The sequence below is a fragment of the Scyliorhinus canicula genome, chromosome 15, assembly GCF_902713615.1.
Source record: "Scyliorhinus canicula chromosome 15, sScyCan1.1, whole genome shotgun sequence".
Taxonomy (NCBI): domain Eukaryota; kingdom Metazoa; phylum Chordata; class Chondrichthyes; order Carcharhiniformes; family Scyliorhinidae; genus Scyliorhinus; species Scyliorhinus canicula.
In genome coordinates this window covers 54,507,896-54,525,001 of record NC_052160.1, presented here as the reverse complement: position 1 = coordinate 54,525,001, position 17,106 = coordinate 54,507,896, and the positions used below count along the sequence as shown (strand labels likewise).

The 17,106-nt window shown below is 46.3% G+C and overlaps 2 protein-coding genes across 3 annotated transcripts in view; one reads left to right on the top strand and one right to left on the bottom strand.

The window, feature by feature from the left end:
• The window catches only part of LOC119978050 (uncharacterized protein C7orf50), a 431,834-nt gene that overhangs the window by 229,070 nt on the left and 185,658 nt on the right, over window positions 1-17,106 (top strand). The gene's annotated exons all lie outside the window — the stretch shown is intronic.
• Window positions 1-17,106, bottom strand: part of LOC119978049 — a 97,814-nt gene that overhangs the window by 61,608 nt on the left and 19,100 nt on the right. The window contains exon 2 of one of the 2 annotated variants that reach the window (XM_038819395.1): window positions 1,240-1,446. The exons of the other annotated variant lie outside the window; for it this stretch is intronic. The gene's annotated coding sequence lies outside the window, so the exon portion shown is untranslated. The remainder of the gene's footprint in view (window positions 1-1,239; window positions 1,447-17,106) is intronic. 2 annotated transcript variants of the gene reach the window in all.

Genomic DNA, 17,106 nt, shown 5'->3' with positions numbered 1-17,106 from the left:
CCACCCACAGAACCCCCCCCCCCCCTCTTAAACAGGCCAAGGGTGAGAACATTAAACAGAGATTTGAGCTCACTTTTGCAGTCAGGAATTGAGTAGCATGTCATGGCCCCGCATGTTTTAAATTAATCTGCAGTGCTCTGCCAAACCAAGTATGCATATCAAATATCAGCTATGAGTCAGCTGAATGTAAGGCATCATATTTACTGCAAATGGACTTGTTTCAATTCCAGCATGTAGGAATTCAGGCACCGAGCATGTTTAATGTTTTTTATAACGTGTTGAGGAAATTGTTGCAATGGCATCTGAGCACGTGTTACTCAGCTAAAGCACGACAACAAATCATTAACCATTAACATCACTGCACAGATGGTGGAAGACTTGTTAAAACTTTACAAGGTTGGTTGGAGGTACTTACATTTGTGATTATTTTGAGCATGCCTTCAAGGTACAAAGCAGCAACAAACATCACAGAGTGCAGGTGGAAGATCCTCTGTATGAGGCTTCATGACAAATGTAAGATTTCCTAATAGTCAGGAACTTATTCAAATCGTTTTGGCCTGATTTAAAATGGGGACCTGGATTTTCTTAACATTGTCAACTGTCCATTTTGGGAGCAGAACTGTACGCATCCATGAAGACTTCAGCTTTGATCGCAAAAGCTCCTCTGGGCTAAGGAGGGGAAAATTCACCCAGGGTTCCTGAGCATAATTGCTACTTCAATTACTCCCCCATGTGAAGCCAGTTTGAGCGTATGGTTGGATTAAGCTGTGGTTCCTATGAGTAAGCAACCCACCAGGGCAGCCTGGAGGACAGATTATACAGGTGGCTAAGGGTTTGATCATAATTTTTGGCTTGGTGTCAGTTTTTTGTCATGTCGCTCCTTTCAGTGTTTTATTGGATTATCGGTGCTTTCTCCTTAACCACCTCTTTCCCCCATCTCCTCCGCATCCACCTCAACATCTTTCCTGCTGCTGGGTAAATACAGACCCAATGTCACAACGTTCGGGTGAGCTCAGCTCCATCTGACTTTTAGCCACGCTGCCCCTTCCATCCTCAACAGCCTACCTACTCTGTTCTTTCAAGTCAAGTTCAATCCATTGTACATGTGGGTATCCCCTAATGAGGATGATTTTTATGTTTTTATTTCCTCGCAAACTCTGTGAAAACAATTGCTATTTCTTTTAGTACTTTATGAATAGTGAATTCTTTAAAGATTCAATCTTCTATTTCTTTTATTACCTTTTCCTCTGCTCTCCTGAAGGTATTGAGCTCCCTCACTGGATTAAGGTTTCATAGACTCTGGATCCATTCCAGTATGTTACCCCTTGTAATGATTATTCATGTGAGACCCTTGGCAGGAGTGTTGGGAGACAGTCCAATTGTGGAAGACAAACCCAGTCATCGCCTCATTCCATCATTTGTCCATGTCTGCTTCCAGTGGAGTGCCTGCACAACCATCAGGAATGAGAACACACACATTATGCAATGGCCGTGATTTTGAGACTCCGTTTGTCACGGGCAATAAATAGCGACGCCGGTGCAAAATCTCGCAAGAAATCAAAAGTGAGATTGTCTCTACCCCCCGCCATTGACTTAACAAGGTTCCCACCCAGCAAGATTTGGAACCTTATTTAAATATATTTTTTTAGAGAAATATTTTATTGAGGCAATTATATTATAAATTTTAACAGAATAAGCAACCACACACCAAGAAATACAAAACCCAGCCAACATGGCTTACACAAAGAACACCCCAACAACAATTTCCCACCAACCTACCCCCAGCTGACCCAACTCCCCATGCCTCCCCTTTTTAACGCCCTCCTTTCTGAAAGCTTAGTCCTTTCCAAAGAGGTCTATAAACGGCTGCCACTCCGGGCAAACTCTAGCATTGAGCCCTTCAGGGCGAACTTGATCTTCTCAAGCCTGAGAAACCCAGGCATGTCACTAACCCACACCCCTGATTTTGGGGGTTCCGAGTCCCTCCATGCTAGCAAGATCTGTCTCCGGGCTACCAGGGAGACAAAGACTCTTCCCCCCCCCCCCCCCCCCCCCCCCCCCCCCCCCCGGACTTCCGGGTCTTCTGACACACTAAAAATAATCGCCACCCCTGGACCTGGGACCCTTACCTTCAGTACCACCAATATGACATCAGCAAACCCCAGAATCCCCCAAGCTTCAGCCGTGCCCAAAACATATGGACATGATTCACAGGCCCACCTGCACACCGGCCACAACTATCCTCCACCCCTTCAAAAAAACCTGCTTATCCGGGCCACAATCATGTGGGCGGGTGGACCACCTTAAATTGTATAAAGCTAACCGTGGCACACGACGAGGACGCATTGACTCATCTCATGACCACCTCCCATAATCCGGCCTCCAACTCCCAACCCAGCTCTTCCTCCCACTTCCGCTTAACCTCCCCTATCGGGGCTTCCTCCCAGTCCATAAGCTCCTTCTATATTCTGATACCTTCCCCTCCCCTATTCCCATTTTCAACACTACCTTGTCCTGTATGCACCACCGTGCTGCCCCTATGCCGGCGAGGCTTTCAGCACGCTTTTGAAAACATGAACCAGGCGAAGGGAACCCTGTTGGGGGTGCACAGGTAGGCACAGCTCTCAGGGGGAGAGGGGGGACAAGCCCATGGCATTGCCCCCTGGCACCTAGGCCCTGGCAACCAGGCACTGCCCCCGGCACTGCAGTGGTGGAGTGGTTCCTCTCGGGAACTTCGTGGCAGAGTGGGTCCCTGGGTATTGGGGGGAGGTGGGTGGGGGGGGGGGGGGGGGGGGGGGGGGGGGGGTGAGGGGAGAAGCCAGCCATGCAGCTGGCAAGCTGCACACTGCTTTTCTGAAACCAAAGAGAAAATGCTGGAAAATCTCAGCAGGTCTGGCAGCATCTGTAGGGAGAGAAAGCAGCTAATGTTTAGAGTCCAGATGACCCTTTGTCAAAGCTGCTTTTCTGACCTGGTGCAGCCCTTAGAAGAAAAAAAAATGAAAAATTCTGTCTAATGTGTGCATTGCTGTGCCTGACTTGTTCAATTTGGAAAGTTATCTCAACGGGCCACTGTACGTCCCATTTGAAAAGACCTCATTGCTTTGTTCGGTTGAAGGGTCTGGCAAACCACTTTCCTGCATTGGCCATAGGCATTGTTCGAGTGAACCGTTTATTTCTGTCACCCAGTGGAGGTACAGCTATTGCAACTACCTTAACAAAGATCAGCAAAGTCCGTACAGGCAAATCCTCTAACTCAGAAATGGGCACTTATTTCTAAGGCATTCAAACAGGTCGTATATACTTTTCAATGCCAGTCATGTCTCAGTTGGTAACACTCTGGGGTCTTGTGTCAGAAAGGTTGTGGGTTCAAATCCCATTCCAGAGATCTGGGACTGGATTCTCCGCACCCCGACGCCGAAATCGTGTTTTTTTCGACGGGGCGGAGAATCCAGTTTCCCGCTCGAAATCAGGACCGGCGGCGGTTCCGCGATTCTCTGCCCCCTGAAAAGCGGTGTACTGGGTGAATACGCTGCACTGATTATCCACTGCCTCAGGCCATTGCCTCAGGCCCACCCCTCTATTCTCCGTCCCCGACTGGCCGAATTCACAATGGCGTGGACCAGTCATGGTCCCATCGTCTGTGATACCCGCGTGGTGTCTGCGCACTCAGTCCGGGGGGCTGCCACAGTCGGGGGGGGGGGGGGGGGGGGGGGGCTAATTCGGGATTGTTTTTTTTTTCGTGCGGGCAGTCCGGGTTGGGCGAGCGTCCGATAGGAGGCACTATTTCCGCGGTCCAGGTCTGCGGTCCGAGTCCGCCATGGAGCACGGCACAGACTTTGGAGGCCGCCGCCGTGCTCATGTGTGGCCTCTGACCAGGAAGTGCGGGGGTCCGTATCGGCAGCTGGAGCTGCGAGTTCCACGACAGCTGCCTGCTAGCCCCCTGCAAGGCTGTGAATCTGTGGCCTTTTGATGCCAGTTTTACTGGTGTAAAAGACCACAGTTTTCACGAAGGCGTGGGGGACATAGCCCCAAAAAAGAAGAGTCCAGCCCCTGAGCAGAAAATCTAGACCATTGCTTCCTTGCATCCGGTGTTTTTGTGGTGCCGATGTCCTGTCTCGCCTCTCACACAGCACTATTCAAAGAAGAATAGAGAATCTCCCTGGTGTACTGGTCAATATTTGTTCCTCGACCAAATACACTAAAATCTGATTTTCTGGCCAGTTATCACGCTGTTATTTGGAGGAACTTGCTGTGTATAAATTCGATGCCATATTTTCTTTACGTTACAACAGTTTCCTTTTATTGTTTTACGGGATGTGGGCGTCGCTGGCCTGACCAGCAATTATTGACCATCCCTAATTGCCCTTGATAAGGTGATGGTGAGCTGCCTTCTCGAACTGCTGCAGTCCATTTGGTGTCGGTACATCCATGGTGCTGTTAGGAATCAGCTTCCAGGGTTTTGACCCAGTGTCAGTGAAGGAACGGTGATACAGTATATTTTAAAAAACGACTTCACAGTGGTGTGCTGCAACGTACTTTTTTTTTTACACATCCTGAGGTTTTGAAATATACCAGAGGAATGCAACTTCTTTCTGGGGAAAAAAATGTAAACAAATTCACCAGTTTATTTTTGGTAGACTTACCCTTGTCGATTCATTGAGAGGTTGCAGTTTGAACGTATTGTGGATATTCTGAGGGATAACACAAGGCAGGGACAAAAGCATTTTTGTTTACATAAAGAAAAAGGGAAAAAGTTAAACACATCAAAATAAACAGTTGCACTTTGGCAGCACAAAGCAATGGAGTTGTCGTAGCCTTCACAGCTTCAGAGAGGAACTGCTTGCAGTGGCTCAATGGAAACGTAACCAAACATAAACCTCATCAACAGTGTCAAAATTATAGCCTTCCCCAAGCATTTTAAAAATAAGACTTGAGCATTTAAAAACATAATAAAATGCAGACATGATGTCTGCAACGATTGTAACTCCAGTGCTCAGCATTCTCAAACATGAACTGTTTCGTTTTGCTATTATTTTAATCGAAATAAATTGGCAGAAGTTTTTATGCATGAATAATTTAAATACAGCATGCTCAGAGATGCAAAGGTGTATCTGCCTGTTTCAGCTGTTGTGGGGCGGGGGGAGAGTGAGGCTCAAGTAGATTCACCTTAAGGTTGGCCTGTGACATGAGTTGGTCTTCAGATTAATCAGACTTTTGAATGATTCTCTATTGTAACTCCGAGTAATACGTGGAACGTTTCTGCTAATTTAGATGTAAAATTACCTGTATTTAAATGCAAGATAATTAAATCAGTTCTTTTAAACTCTCTTGATTTCTGTTTTGACTGAGCTCTGTGCCCATCAGCAAAGGGACATTTTCTCTTCAGACACAATATTACTATCAGAAACCTCACAAAAAGAGAAATTCAAGATAAAGCACCTGCTATATCCTATTCCAATGTTATAGCTAATCCTAAACTTGGGAAAGGTGGGGGGGGGGGGGGGGGGGGGGGGCAGGGAGAAAGACCTCCTACTGCAACAAGTGTAGATTTTATCAACTCCGTTGCGATTTTTATGCGTAGGTTTGTCAATTTAAACACCTGTGCTGAAAAAGGAACAGTTTGGTATTGAGTTCATGGTGGGACAGTGGTTACCCTCACAGCGCCAGGGACCCGGGTTCAATTCCAGCCTTGGGTCACTGTCTGTGCGGAGTTCTCTCTGTGTCTGCGTGGGTTTCCTCCGGGTACTCCGGTTTCCTCCCACTGTCCAAAGATGTGCAAATTAGGTGGATTCGCCAAAGGTTAGGTAGGGTTATGGGGTAAAGGGGATGGGTGGGAGAGTGGGTCGAAGTAGAGTGCTCTTTCGGAGGGTCAGTGCAGTCTCTGTGGGCCAAATAGCCTTCTCCTGCACTGTAGGCATTCTATGGTTTCTATGAGATTCAAGAATGAGAGATTAATATTATATTCAACGGCAAAAAGAAATGTTTCATCCCATCAAATTTCAGCTCTGGATTCTGATGATAACTCACAGTTACGTTCAGTTCTCTAAATTATTTCTGAATTAAAGAAGAAATCCCTTTTGCAGTGTTGGATAAAATATGTTTTTTAAATTTGATGTCATTGCGTTGTGTGCTTGTGACCAGGTGAAATACATCGTGATGCTATCTGCATGTTAGAACAATGGTTCACTGCTCTTTCTCGTCTCTTTGAAGAAGAGAGGATTATCAAACATTTTCCCTATGAAGACGAGCCTTTACGTGATGGTGGATTATCAGCTCCATCCAAAAGCTGAATCTTCGGGTTTGATATTTGCAAAAATGCTTATGTTTAAGCCACTAATTAAAGAAATTTGATTAATCTCCAATTGCAACCTTTTGTGCAAACGTGTAGTCTTAAAATAGTAATGGAGATTTTTGTTGGGGAAAATAAAGGCCTTAAATACCCATCCATGACAAATAGTAAACCCTAATTACTTGAAAATGGACTCAACCCAATTTGTTTCAACTCGTGAGGGAGGTGACTGACCACAGGGAGAATATGCAAGAAAAGGATGCTGTTATATTCTCCTAATCAACTAAAGCAATGGTGTATTCTTCCTAAGCATTAAAAGCTTGCTGATACATACATGGCGGCAATTATGCAGGGACCAAAATATTCTGTAATATATCAGTGTCTGAAACAGCTATTCAGACCTCATCAGGTCTAATATATTACTTCTCCAATTGGAACATCGTGAAAATCACAGCTGTGTTCTAATGGATTGCTAGAACATCCTCATGGGGTTGAATGGCGTGCAGTGTTCCTACGTTCCAGCTTTTTAAGTGAACTAATAGCATAATTTTGGGTTGCTAATGGTCACATCTAATAGTTTGTTTGATAGAGGGGAGGAATTTGTTCTCTTCTGTAGTTTTGTGCGGCATGGCAGCACAGTTAACACTGTTGCTTCACAGTGCCAAGGACCCGGGTCTGATTCCCGGCTTGGGTCACTGGGCGGGATTCTCTGACCCCCTGCCGGGTCGGAGAATCGCCCGGGGCCGACGTCAATCCCGCCCCCGCCGTGTCCCGAATTCTCCGCCACCCGGGATTCGGCGGTGGCGGGAATCGCGCCGTGCCGGTTGGCCGGCCCCCCGCGGCGATTCTCTGGCCCGCTGCTGACAAGCCTCTCCCGCCGACATGGATTAAACCACCTACCTGACCGGGAACCACTCCGGCGCGGGCCTAGCCCCTCAATGTGAGGGCTTGGCCCCAAAAGTTGCGGAGACTTCCGCACATTTGGGGCGGCCCGACGCCGGAGTGGTTCACGCCACTCCAACACGCCGGGACCCCCTGCCCCGCCGGGTAGGGGAGAATCCCGGCCACTGTCTGTGTGTGTCTGCGTGGCTTTCTTCCGGGTGCCCTGGTTTCCTCCCACAAAGTCTCGAAAGATGTGCTTGTTAGGTGAATTTGACATTCTGAATTCTCCCTCCGTGTAACCGAACAGGTGCCAAAGTATGGCGACCAGGGAATTTTCACGGTAACTTCATTGCGTGTTAATGTAAGCCTACTTGTGACACTAATAGAGATTATTATTATTTTGATTAGTTTGTAACATTGTTCTTGTGCAAGCTTGAGAGCTGACTATCCAGATTGCATTATTGTTATGATCCCAGCTGCTGTTAATGCTGGACCAGTCAGATCCCTCAGTCAAACCTGGCCTGATAGATCCTAATTGTTTTAAAAAACAGTGGAGGAAAGTTCCTGAACAAATTCACAGAATTCATCTGCACATTGAATATAAAGGGGCTGATTTAGCACACTGGGCTAAATAGATGGCTTGTAATGGAGAGCAAGGCAGCAGCGCGGGTTCAATTCCCATACCAGCTTCCCCGAACAGGCGCCGGAATGTGGTTTTCACAGTAACTTCATTGAAGCCTACTTGTGACAATAAGTGATTATTATTATTATTATCACCATTAAGAATAAAATATTTATTGAAACAATAAAAGTGAACTACATTGCACCAGACAAAAAGATTGGAAAGGTCGCGAAACAAATATAACAAAACAATTCAAATTCACACTGTTCCTTTACCCCAGCAATGTCTTTACAAGCATATTACCAGTGCAGTTACCACTAGCCTGACACAAAGTCTCCTTGCTTGGGACTGGCACCATTGCAAGTGTTTTTCTTCTGTTGAATTCCTGAGCATTCACTTGATGCTTCTCACCCAACTTGCACCTCTCTCCAAGACTCCTGAAAACAGCACTTGAAGCTCACAGTTTCCTTAATTGCAGAGCAAACAAATGAGTTCCCCAAACTGTCTTCCAATAGAACCTCTACTAAACTGATCACTTTACTGATTGTACTGATTATTCAGTTAACTGTTGTCCCTTACATATTTTCCTTCTCCGAGAGATTGACATCCCTGTCTTTTCTCAGGCACACACCGGACACTTCCTCCCTCATCTCCTGCCTTTTGTGTCTGTGTCCCTGGAGCATTGTCATTGGACAACGGAGAAGCTCTAATACTTGCTGTTTTTTTTCCCCAGCATCACTCAACTTTCAACCCTTTTTAACCCATTTCTTTAACCTAAGGGGTTGTAAGACCTCACTAAAAATATAAGCATGCAAATCAGACTGTTTATTTTTAAAAATAAATTTAGAGTGCCCAATTCATGTTTTCCAATTAAGGGGCAATTTAGCGTGACCAATCCACCTACTCAGCACATCTTTGGGTTGCGGGGGCGAAACCCACACAAACCACTTTGCTATGGGTCCGGAGTCACATATAAGCTCGATCAAGTAAGAACAGCATTTTTCCCTCCCTGGTGAACCAGATGGGTTTTTATGATAATTGGTGAGAACTGTCGCCATTATGGAGACTGGCCTTATATTTCAGATTTATAGATTGAAATTAATTTAAATTCTACCAGCTGCCATGGTGGGATTTGAACCCATGTCCCCAGAGCAGACTGAGCCTCTGGGCCTCCAGTGACATTACCGCTCTGCCGCCATCTCCCCAATCGACTGTTGTTGCTATGTTATGGACAGAAGTGGGACAGTCAAACTGTGCTGACTTCCTCTGACAACCTGTCCACAAGCAGAAGGTGTTTAAATGAGTTCTTAAACAATAGGCAGTGGTGGCTTTTCCCAATCCCTTAGATTTTTGTGTGTGATCCGATTTTTCCCAACGATCCTTGGCTAACTCGAGTTAGGATTAACTCCGAAGGTGAGTGTATCTTTACGCATTCAAAACCTGGAAAAAGGAGTGAGAGTCATAGAGTTTTTACAGTATGGAAGAGGTCCTTTGGCCCATTGTGCCTGTGCCGGCCATCAAGCTCATATCTACTCTAATCCTTCTTTCCAGCCCATAGCCTTGTATGCTATGGCATTTCAAGTGTTCATCTAACTACTTCTGGGGTTCCCGCCTCCACCCTTTCAGGCAGTGAGTTCCAGATTCCAACCACCCTCTGGGTGAAAAAGCTTTTCCTCATATTACACCACCCACTCCCTTCCAAACCTCCTGCCCCTTAGCGTAAATCTGTGCCCCCTGTTTATTGACCCCCTCCACGAAGAGGAAAAAATCCTTCCTAGCCACCCTATTTATGCCTCTCACAATTTTATATACCTCAATCAGGCCCTCCTCTCAGCCTTCTGGGCTCCAAGGGAAACAACCCCAGCCTACCCAGTCTCTCTTGATCACTGAAATGCTCCAGCCCAGGCAACATCCTGGTGAACCTCCTCTGCATCGTCTCTACTGGAATCACATCTTTCCTACAGTGAGACAACCAGAACTGCACACAGTACTCTAGCTGTGGCCTAACCAGTGTTTAATATAGCTCCATCTTAACCTCCCTGCTCTTATATTCTATGACTTGACTAATAAAGGCAAGTACCCTGTATGCCTTCTTAGCCACCTTATCTACCTGTCCTGTTGTCTTCAGGGATCTGTGGACGAGCACCCAAGGACCCTCTGGTCCTCTGTACTTCCTAGCGGCATACCATTCATTATATATTCCCTTGCCTGGTTAATCTTCCCAAAATGCATCACCTCACACTTTTCGGGTTAAATTTCATTAGCCACTCCTCTGACCAGCTTATCTTTATCGCCCTGTAATCTAAGGCTTTCTTCCTCACTCTTTACCAGACCTCCATTTTTTGTATCATCTGCAACTTCGTTAAAATAATTTGAAGTGCCCAATTCTCTTCTCCCCCCCCCCCCCCCCCCCCCCCCCCCCCCCAATTACCTCCCATACCAGCCTCCCCGGACAGGCGCCGGAATGTGGCGACTAGGGGCTTTTCACAGCAACTTCATTGAAGCCTACTCGTGACAATAAGCTATTTTCATTTTTTTCATTTCAACTAAAGAGCAATTTAGCGTGGCCAATCCAACTATCTTGCACATCGTTGTGTTGTGGAGGTGAGACCCACGTAGACATTGGGAGAGTGGGCAAATTCCACACGGATAGTGATCCGCGGCTGGGATTAAACCCGGATCCTCAGCACCGTGAGGCAGCAGTGCTAACCACTGTGCCACCATGCTGCTATCATCTGCAAACTTAAGCACGAGGAACGTGCTAGAAACACAGTAAAGGTGGGGGGGGGGGGGGTGGGGGGTGGGGGTGGGGGGGGGGGGGGGTGGGTGCGGGGAGAGGCAGATAGAGAAAAGGAGTTTTATGGTACAAGGCCCACAGAAAAATGAATATGAGTTCACGTGAATTCTCGAGTCCGGTGAGGAATTCCTTCACACATGCCTTTGAGTTCAGCTGGAGAGTTATGTACTTCACTTTTCAAATGATGGTGGTGTTGCAAGATGCAGTAATAAAGTATGTACGCAGAAATTGAGTTGGTTCTGTAGGCAATTGTACAAAATCTTCCAGCAGAACCAGGCTAGATGGGCAAGTAGTTGTGAACCTAGAGAAACCTGCTTCTTGGCTCACCAGTTTGATAACCCCAAAGATGAAATATTAAACTGTCCAAAAGACCAGAGGCTTGGGTCATGTGACCTTCTCCAAAGGGATGTTTACAGCATCTGGAACTGGCTTTGATTTCAGAATTGATTATGTCTCAGTCATTGCGCTAAACAGCTGGCTTGTAATGCAGAATAAGGCAGCAGTGCGGGTTCAATTCCCGTACCGGCCTTCCCGAGCAGGTGCCGGAATGTGGTGACTAGGGGCTTTTCACAGGAACGGTCAAGAAAGTTTTCACTGCAGACTATTCTTCATGTGCTGCTGGGACCATGGAAATGTCATAGAATGGTATACAGACAGTATTCTGGAGTACATAAGGCTGTGTACATATTCTGTGGGGCTGTCTTGCTTTACCCTAGAGATGAAAGCAAAGAGAAAACTTTACAGGACCATAAGGCAAAATGTTAAATGGGTTGGGTAGAATTCATAGTTGAGCAAATAGGGGGAGAGACAAAGCAGTTCATACATTGCAGAAATCTGTGAGCAGGCCACTTGTCTGCCTCCTCAGTTTGGAATTCGCACATGTTGTAAGGTAGATCGGTAAGGATAACATGATAACTTGTGAAAATTGGCTACCTCACAACAGTGACTACACTTCAAATACACTTAATTAATTATGAAACCTTTTTGGGACAATCGGAGGTTATGAAATACACTCGGCTGGATTCTCTGTTTCTGAGACTAAGTGTTCATTGAATCATAGAATTTACAGTGCAGAAGGAGGCCATTCATCCCATTGAGTCTGCACCGGCCCTTGGAAAGATCAGCCCACTCAAGCCCACACCTCCACCCCATCCCCGTAACCCAGTAACCCCAGCTAACCTTTTTGGATACTAAGGGTTAATTTAGCATGGCCAATCCACCTAACATGCACATCTTTGGACTGTGGGAGGAATCCGGAGCACCCGGAGGAAACCCATGCAAACACGGGGAGAACATGCAGACTCCTCACAGACAGTGACCCAAGCCGGGAATTGAACCTGAGACACTGGAGCTGTGAAGCAACTGTGCTAAGCACTGTGCTATCGTGCAATCCACCAACAGAGAATCCATGGACTTTCACGACAGAAACATCGGCACCACACCTGCACCGATTCTGTTACTGATGAGGGTCTAGCACCGGCGCCGCGTGGAACATCATCGGAAAAACGGTGCAGGAATCGCCGGGTCTGGAATGGAGACTCGAAGGGTCGATCAACCTCGATTAAACAATACACCCCCGATCGGGGCCAAAAGGATGGGACAGGTTGTGCTGGAGCGCCCATACAGCTGATGGGTTGGCTGGGGCCAGAGGGCACTCAGGGAGGTGCCCCAGGGTGGGTCACCTATATGACCCAGGGCACCAGGTTTACAGTGGGCTGTCAGTGGCATGCAGAGCTGCATGGCTGCCTTTCTGACTGTGATAATGGTGTTACGTACCCGTCCACCTCGAGCCACAGCCCACTTCCTGGCCACCCCCCCACTACTCCCCCCGGCCCTGCCAGAAGCCCCTCGGCCACCATCACACCTGTCATCGAAGTATGGCAGTGCTGGTCACTGTCCCTACGCCCTCTCTCTCTCTCTCCGTCTCAGCAGCCACCATGCCAGGTTCACAATTTGTGAGAGCGCACCTGGACCATGCCATCAGGAACTCGGCCCATCGGAGCCGGAAAATCGTGGGTGGGCCCACTAAACGGTGTATCAACTACACGTAGCATGCGTCGCGTTGATGCCATTTTCGAGGAGGTGGAGCATCGTGATGTGATGTCAAACCAGCGCCTGCCGCGATTTCGGCGTCAGCCAACGGATAATCCCGTCCACTCTATAAATGCAAGTTTGTCCTTGGATCAGTCAATGAACAATATGAATGTAGCTGCCATTACAATTGTGAGGGGCAGTTATTTGACTGCCTTGAGGTTTTGGCATTATCTTTGTCAGCAGTGATATAAAAACAGAAAACACTCGCCACACAGTGATTGGCCAGCAGGCAAAAGACACACCTGGGTGTGATATTGTCTCGCCCTTTATTATCCAGAAATTACTGAAAAAGCAAGTTTTTTTTTCAAATCTGGTAATCATTAAATCAGCAAACCTTTCTTGATCCAGTTAATTGCTCACCTCCCTCTGGGCTTCCTTGGAGTGCGGGGCAGGTATAGATCTGAAAGCAAGCCAGTTTAGTCTTGAGTGTAGAAAGTGCTGTCATTGAAGATTAATGAAATTGCCTGTTGTGTGAGGGTTCAGTCACTGCCTCATGTGATGTACCTGGGGCTTGATTCTCACTGAAAGGTATCAGAGCCAGCAAATATGTGGAGAAGCCCCTGAAACAATCATTTCAAGTTAATCGACAAAAAAAAAAATCTGTAGGCCTTCCAGAAGTAATTACTTTTGACTTGGCAGCATTGCAAATGTCTCCAGAATCCAGTCAAAATTAGAATTGTTCAAGAGTCTCCAACAACAGCCTGAATTTAGACGGTGCCTTTAACATAATAAAATGTCTCGGGGGGGCTTCTCAAAAGCATTATAAAACAAAATAAGACACAGAGCCACATAAGGGGATATTAAGTCAGAAAACCAACAACCTGGCCAAAGATGTAGGTTTTAAGGAGATGTTAAAGGAGAAAAGTGGGGTAGAGAGGCAGAGAGGCTTAGGGAGGGAATTTCAGACCCTGGGGCCTCGATAACTGAAGGCACAACCTCACTCCCAATGATGGAGCAATTATAATTGATAATGTGCAAGAGACCAGAATTAGAGGAGCTCCGGAATTTCAGAGGGCTGTGGACTGGAAGAGCCATGGAGGGATTTGAAAATAAGGAAGAAACTTTTAAAATCAAGATATAATAGAATTTGACACTGAGCCACATGAGGGCAAAAGTTTGGTCGCAGAGGTGGCTTTTGATAAGCATGTTAAAGAAGGAAACAGAGATTTTGGGATGGAATTCCAGAGCTTAGGCCCTTTGTGACTGAACACATGGCCCACAGAGGTGGAGCGTTTAAAATCGTGAAAGTTCAGGTGACCAGAATTAGAGGGGCACAGATCTCCCGGTGAGTTGTGGGTCTGTGATGTGTGGATGGGACTTGGTGCAAGTGAGGACATGGTCAGCAGAGTATTGGTTGATTTAAAATTACAGAGGGCAGGTTGTGGTAGGTCAACAGGAGAGCATTGGAATAGGTAACATTGACAAGGATGAGGGTGTCAGCAGTGACTGAACTAAGGCTGGGGTGGAGCCAGAAAATGTTACAGTGATAGAAATAAATGGTCATCATGATGGCACAGATAGTGAACATCTCGGGTTAAAAACGACACCAACTTTGCAAACATTCTGGCTCAGTGGACGGCAGGAATTAAGGTCAATCTGCAAGTTCTTTGTTTTCATTCTCTTCAAATGTATTTTATTATTAAAAATATTTGCAATGGGGGAGGGAATCTGGTAGACCAGGCATGTGTGACTGGAGGTGAGAGATGAAGTGATGAAGCCTTCAGGATTATAACCAACTGGAGTGGCTGACACTTGGCATCTGTTCATAGCTTGGTTTCTGAGTCAGAAGGTTGTGGGTTCAAGACCCACTCGAGGACTTGAGCACATAGTCCAGGCAGACAGTCCTTTGGATGAGGCATTGATACGAGGCCCCATCTGGATCATCAGGTGGGAATCACAATAGAGCCATGGACCTTTAAAGGATAGGTTTGGAGTCCAATACTTATCCCCTCAGTCAACATTACAAAAGCAAATAATCTCTTCATTATTACATTGCTGTTTGTTGACTGCTGCATGTCCTACATGACAACAATGACTGCACTTCAGAAGTGCTCCAGTAACTATAAATCACTTTGGAACATGCTGCGAGTATGAAAGGCACTTCAATGTTTTTTTTACCAGGCTGGAGGAAACCTGCCCCGAACCTCCTTTAAGAAATCCTTAAATGCCTGTTCCCCACTGCAGAATCAGCCTAACTCTTCGTCTTTCTGTGGTGTGTTTTCTAGTTTGTTTATCATAAAAGTTATTTCACCCTCGATGTTGTGTGTTGGTCTCCAATAAGGTAATTTTTTTGCTGGTAGTATACAAAAAGTAATTTCAGTAACTTTGTTGTTCTTCCAATGGTGATGTTGTTGATGCACTATCAATTACTCTGAAGACGAGAGTAGATCACAGATCACAGAATTTACAGTGCAGAAGGAGGCCATTCGGTCCATCGAGTCTGCACCGGCTCCTGGAAAGAGCACCGCACCCTACCCAAGGTTAACACCTCCACCCTATCCCCATAACCCAGTAACCCCACCCAACACTAAGGGACACTAAGGGCAATTTATCATGGCCAATCCACGAGACTTTATTGAGCAAATATGTTGTGCCTCCTGTAGCTGCTACCAAAATGGGAGCAGCACTGGCGAGCACACACATTTATGCGCCGCCTACTGGGCGGAGCCAGCAGGCAGGGATTTACCCATGTACCTCTAGTATATGAGTCTTACTGTACTACATATAATACAGGTAGTGGTGACTACCACAGTTGTGAAACTCGAATACTCACCGCGGAGTTCGGGAACTACAGTTCCCATTAAAACTTGGGATTCTTATGCCAGCCAACAAGGAAATGGCAACACATGCACAGTTGGTTTCCTTTATTTCTTCGGGCCGGAAACCGGCCACACCCAGTTAGCGTTTTTACCTCCTTCAGGCTGGGAGCTTGCCCTGCGCGCCTGCACACAAGACAAACAATAGTGAAACAGCACGAAAAGCAGTTTCCGGATACCTGTAACCGGAGTGCCATTCCAGAGAACGTGTCTCAGGGAACAGATCACTGGGAGAGGGACAGGCAGGTGATTCCAAACCGGGAAAAGGGTCTAAACCAGTGAGTGGGACAGAAGGTGGTCCCAGAAGCCAGCCCCAGATAAGGGACAAAGTCACGGATCTGAGGTAGACCCCATTGAGTCAAGATGAGCAGCAGGGGAAGGATAGAAAACAGCCCCCAAGTTAAAGAAAGAGCTGTGAGGAGCCGGGTGGGAGCGAAGCGGACTTGGAAGAAGCTCTGAAGATATGGAAGGAAGTGAGAATGGAAATTGCAGGGGCATTGCCTATAATCTTTCAGTCTTCTCTCGACTCGGAGAAGCTGCAGAGGACTGGTGAATGCAAATGTTACACCCTTGTTCAAAAAACGTATAATAGCTCCAGCAGTTCCAGGCCAGCCAGTTTAACATCTGCAGGGAAAGCTTCTTGAAACAATTATTCGGGATAGATTTAGCAGCCCCATGGAAAAATATGGGTTGATCAGGAAGAACCAGCATGGATTTCTAAAGGGGAAATCATGTTTCACTAACTTGCTGAAGTTTTTTGAGGAGGTAATAGAAATGATCAATGAGGGTAATGCCGTTGATGTGTAGTACCTGGACTTTCAGAAGGCATTCGATACAGTGCCACACAACAGACTTGTGAGAAAAATTATAGCTCGTGGAAAAAAAGGGACAGTAACAACTGGGTACAAAATTGGCCGAATAATAGGAAACAGAGAGTAATGATCAATGGATATTTTGGTTTGTAGTGATGTTCCCCTGGAGTCAGTATTGGGAACCTTGCTTTTTCTGATACATATTAATAATCTAGATCTTAGTGTGCAGGGGACAATTTCAATGTTTGCAGATGACACTAAATTTGGAAGTATTGTAAACTGTGACGAGCGCAGTGTAGAACTTCAAAAGGACATAGACAAGTTGGTGGAGAGGGCTGATGAGGTTTAATATGGAAAAGTGTGAGGTGATGCATTTTGGTAGAAAGAACATGGAGACTCAATATAAAATAAGGGGTAAAATTCTCGAGGGGTTTCAGGAGCAGATGGACCTGGGTGTATATTTGCATAGATCATTGCAGGTAGCAGGGCAGTTGGAGAATGCAGTTAATAAAGCATATAGTATTCTGGGGTTTATTAATAGGGGGAATGAATACAAGAGGAAGAAAGTTATGCTGAACTTACAAAAGGCACTAGTTCGTCCTCAGCTGGAATATTGTGTACAGTTTTGGGCGCCACATTTTAGGAAGGATGTGAATGCATTGGAAAGAGTGCAGAAGAGGTTTTAGATTGGAGCAGTTGGGGACTGCTGTCCTTGGAGATAAGATGACTTGGAGGACATTTGATGGAGATATTTAAAATCATGAGGGTGCTGGACAGAATAGACAGGGAGAAAC